The sequence below is a fragment of the Pseudorasbora parva genome, chromosome 2 (assembly GCF_024679245.1).
Source record: "Pseudorasbora parva isolate DD20220531a chromosome 2, ASM2467924v1, whole genome shotgun sequence".
Taxonomy (NCBI): domain Eukaryota; kingdom Metazoa; phylum Chordata; class Actinopteri; order Cypriniformes; family Gobionidae; genus Pseudorasbora; species Pseudorasbora parva.
The window spans coordinates 52,749,518-52,754,201 of NC_090173.1; positions in this window are offsets into that span (position 1 = coordinate 52,749,518).

Below are 4,684 nucleotides of genomic sequence, written 5' to 3' on the forward strand. Positions count from 1 at the left end.
ATCCACATCATTGTGCACATAAGTGAGCGGCCTCGAGTTAATTATGGCTTCAGCTTCAGTCAGAATGGTGCACATTTCTTCAAAGTTAAGTTTAGCTCTGCCAAGCACTTTTCTGAGAATAATTTTGACTGATCTTACCAGCCGCTCCCAGAATCCGCCCCACCAGGCTGCTCTTTCAACGATGAACCGCCAGGTTATTGCCCTTCTCTGAGAAGAACTCCCGCAGCTGTGGGTCTTTAATTCCTTTCCAGAGCTCCTTCAAATCTTGATCAGCTCTCTTGAACGTCTTGTCTTGGCATTATCGGAATAGATCACCTTACATAATCCTCTTCTCGAGATGAATCTTTTCAACGCTAGCAGGAAGTTCTCTGTAGACATATCTGAGACCAACTCTAAGTGGACTGCTCTGGTCACAGCACAAGTGAAAAGTGGCTATAATACGCTTTTGTCATAACGCTCTGTGTCTTCACATAGAGTGGCCCTGCGAAGTCCACCCCAGTTGTCTCAAATGGCGGTGACTCTGTTATTCTGTCTCTTGGCAGTGGTGCTGTAGTCTGCTGTCCAGCCTTTGCCTTGAATTTCTTGCAGAATACACATCTGGACACAACCTTCTTCACTACCTGTCGTGCCCTCAAAATCCAATACTTCTCTCTTGTCTGCACTAAAGTGTCTCGTATACCCGCATGCATTATCTTCTCATGTTCATACTGCACCAACATTCTGCGTATCGGTGGTTGTTGGGCAAAATCCAAGGTGCTTTTCTCTGTAAGAGAGATCAGAATACTGGAGCCTTCCTCCCACACTGAGCAACTCATCTTCATCCAGAAATGGTTTTAGCTCTCGGATTCTGGAGTCAGTGTTGGGACATTTCCTTTACTTTACTTTATATACTTTATTTGTCCCCATAGGGCAATTGGTTTTGCAGCAAGATAAACACAGAACAGTTTACAGATGCACAAATACAAGACAAAAACACATAAGAAATAATTTATGTAACTGGCCCTTGTTAAAGTAAATCTGACATTTTCATAAACAATTTCATAACCAACCCCATTCAGCAACAACATCATCAAAAACAAGCAATACTATACATATTATAATAATAATAATAATAACCCCATCACTATTTAATAGTTATAGTCTGTCTACTCCTCCCCAGGGCTGAATTCATAAACAAGATGGCTCTCGGGACGAATGAATGCTTGTATCTATTATTCTTCACAGGAGGTAAGCGGTACCGAAACCCGGAAGGCAATATCTGGAACTCTGAATGAAGGGGGTGGGAGCTATCGGAGATAACTGCGTTGGCCTTCCTAACTACCTGTCTATCATACAGGACAGAAAGGCTACTCTGCTGGACACCTATAATTTTACTACTGACCTTCACTATATTGGAAAGGGCAGTTTTGGCCTTGACAGTGAGACTACCATACCCAGCAAATTAATGAGAATGTTAAAACAGACTCAATGTATGATTTATAAAAAAGGGTCATGAGAGTCTTGTCAACACGAAATTTTGACAGTTTGCGAAGACAAAACAGTCTTTGTTGGCCTCTTTTGCAAAGCATTTCAGTGTTGGAGATAAAAGTTAACTTATTGTCGATCAAACTGCCTAGGTACTTGTATGTTTCTACGAATTCCACCATCTTCCCATTTATAATAGTGATCTGTGGAGTTGATGACTTTCGCCTAAAATCAATCAGCATATCCTTTGTCTTTTCAACATTTAGTTGAAGGAATGCCCTATCACACCAAAGTGCAAAATCATCCACAACAGGACCATGGTCACTTTCCTCATTAGAGAGGAGACTAACAATAGCAGAGTCATCGGCAAATTTTAAAATATGTCTATTTCATGCTGACTGCGGCAGTCGTCAGAATAAAGAATATAAAGGAGAGGTGAGAGGACACACCCCTGAGGAGACCCAGTGGATGATGACATCTCCTCAGACAAGCAACCATTTACCCTCACTCTCTGAGTTCTGTCGGTTAAAAAATCAAGAATCCATCCTACAATATTAAAATCGAGATCAAAATTCTTTAAGAGCTTATCAACTAAATATGTGGTTGTATTGTATTAAAAGCCGATGAAAAATCAACAAATAAAATCCTTGCGTGTGTTTTACTGCCTTCAAGATGTTTGAATAATAAGTTTAACAAGTAGTGGTGGCATCATCTACCCCTCGCTTAGCCCTATAAGCGAACTGTAGTGGATCTAAGAGATTCTCTGTTTTTGTAAGTATGACTTTTTTAACCAGTTTTTCAAAACACTTCATGACTAAGGAGGTCAGAGCTACTGGCCTAAAGTCATTTAATAATTTTGGATGATTTAGTTTGGCCACTGGAATAACTGTTGACTGTTTCCATATGTTCGGCACTCTCTGTTGCTCTAGGGACATCTGGAAAATATAATGAAAAATTGGACCTAACTGCTCTGCACAAGAGATGAGCAGGCGACTACTTATATTGTCAGGCCCAGGGCTTTTTCCTGACCTAGAGTGCTTAAACATATTGACCACAGCTTGTTCGTCGTCAAAAAAGGGGACAACACCATTTCCAGATAAATGTGATTTCTGCTCTAAAATGACATTACTAAAATTATTGGTATCAAACCTCAAATAAAATTTGTTTAGCTCTGTTGCAAGCAACCTGTCACAACTAAACCCTTCTAACACAACCTTGACATTCTTTTCTCTCCTGGTTCCGATAACAGTTCTCATACCATCCCAGGCTGAACGTAAATTCCTACCACCAAAGTCTTTCTCTATTTTTTCTTTGTAACCCTGCTTTGCCCTCCTTATTTCACTTCTTATTTCCTTTTTCAATTCATTTAATTTTAACAAGTTTCCTTCCCTAAATGCCTGCCTCTTTTTGTTTAGTAACAGCTTTAGTGATTTCCTTACCCATGGCTTATTGTTTGGATATACCTGTACAATTTTATCAGGGATTACATTATCAACACAATAGGAAGCATAACAGCTAACAACATCTGTAAGATCATTTATGTTGGTACAGGAGTCCTTAAACATGCCCCAGTCGGTGCACTCAAAACAACCCTGTAAACTCAGGATTGCTTCCTCAGTCCAGTTCTTAACGTGTTTAATGAGAGTTTTTCCCCTCCTTAGGGCCGTGCGATATGACGGGATGAGCTGGACACAGTTATGATCGGCCCCGCCCAGCGGAGGGAGCGGGAGAGCTTTATATGCGTCCTTGATAGAACCGTAACACAAGTCCAGTGACTTCTTTTGTCTGGTCGGGCACGTAACATATTGGTGAAAGTCTCTCAGACATTTCTTCAGCGAACAATGGTTAAAATCACCAAGAACGAAGACAGGTGCTTCGGGCGATATTCCTTGCAGTTTTTGTGTTACTTGCAATATCGACTCCGCGGCTTTATCCGCATTTGCTCTTGGATGAATATACACAACTGTCACAAATATTTGGGGAAACTCCCGGGGCAAGTATGGGGGGCGCAGGGACACTGACAGAAGTTCAACATCCTTAGTGCATAAGCTTTCTCTAACAAGGACATTTTTACAATATCTTTGATTCACGTATAGGCAAACCCCTCCACCCCGCGACCTTCCAGTAACACTCGCATCTCGGTCCAGGCGGACAGGTGCCCCAAAACCATCAATGACCAGCTCCGAGTTCAAATCACTTTCTGAAAGCCATGTCTCTGTGATCGCCAGTAAACACGCGTCTCTGAATTCATGCTGGAAACGTACATTGGCTTGTAGCTCCTCAGTTTTATTTCGAAGTGACTGGGCATTTGATAAAATGATAGAAGGCAGGGGGACCCGGGAAAGAGATTTTTTCCTCAGTCTATGAAGTACGCCACCTCGCTTACCTCGTTTCCTGGTCTTGCGGGGTGGCTCATCTATAAATTCCCCCTTTCCTCTCGATTTATCGGCGAAACAGCCCAGGTTAGGGAAGATTAAATCCGAGGGAGGGTTATTGAAATCCGAGGGAGGGTTATCCCTGCTTTCAGCAGATCAATTTCAGAGCTGAAACTCTGGTTCTGAATCACCTTTATCCAGTGTTTTCCTGCTTCATTCAGCTCTTCTGCCGTCAGTTCACCACTGAATTTTGTGCTTGAGCGGGTGTTGGTGATAAACCTCTTTACCCAGGCTGTCACTCGGAGCACTGTTTTTAGTTTGCTGTATTCCTCCAGACATAAAACAGGGCTTAAAAGGTCTGGGTCTTTGGTGACAAGCTGTATGGCAGTCTGGTATTTGGATCTGAGTTCAGACCTTACCTCATCTTCCTGAACATCTTCCCGAGTGTTCTCTGACTGATCAGGTGACATCAGACCACAAGGACCATTCCACCACATTGTGCTCTGCTTCAGGTCCTGCACAGTTAGGCCTCTGGTGGGGAGGTCAGCTGGATTCATATTCCCTTTGCAATGAGACCATGACTGCGGGTCAGTTAGAGACTGGATTTCTGTGACTCTATTTGCTACAAACTGTTTCCACTTATGAGCAGAACCACAAATCCAATGCAGCACTATCATTGAGTCTGTCCATAGTCTGAGTTGTGTCTTGTCTAGTTGCAGTGCTTTCATGAGGGTGTTCCCCAGCCTGGCTGCTATTACAGCACCCATTAGCTCCAAGCGTGGCAGTGTCATCCTTTTGAGTGGAGCCACTCTGGACTTGGATGCAACCAGGCTTATGGTGACCTC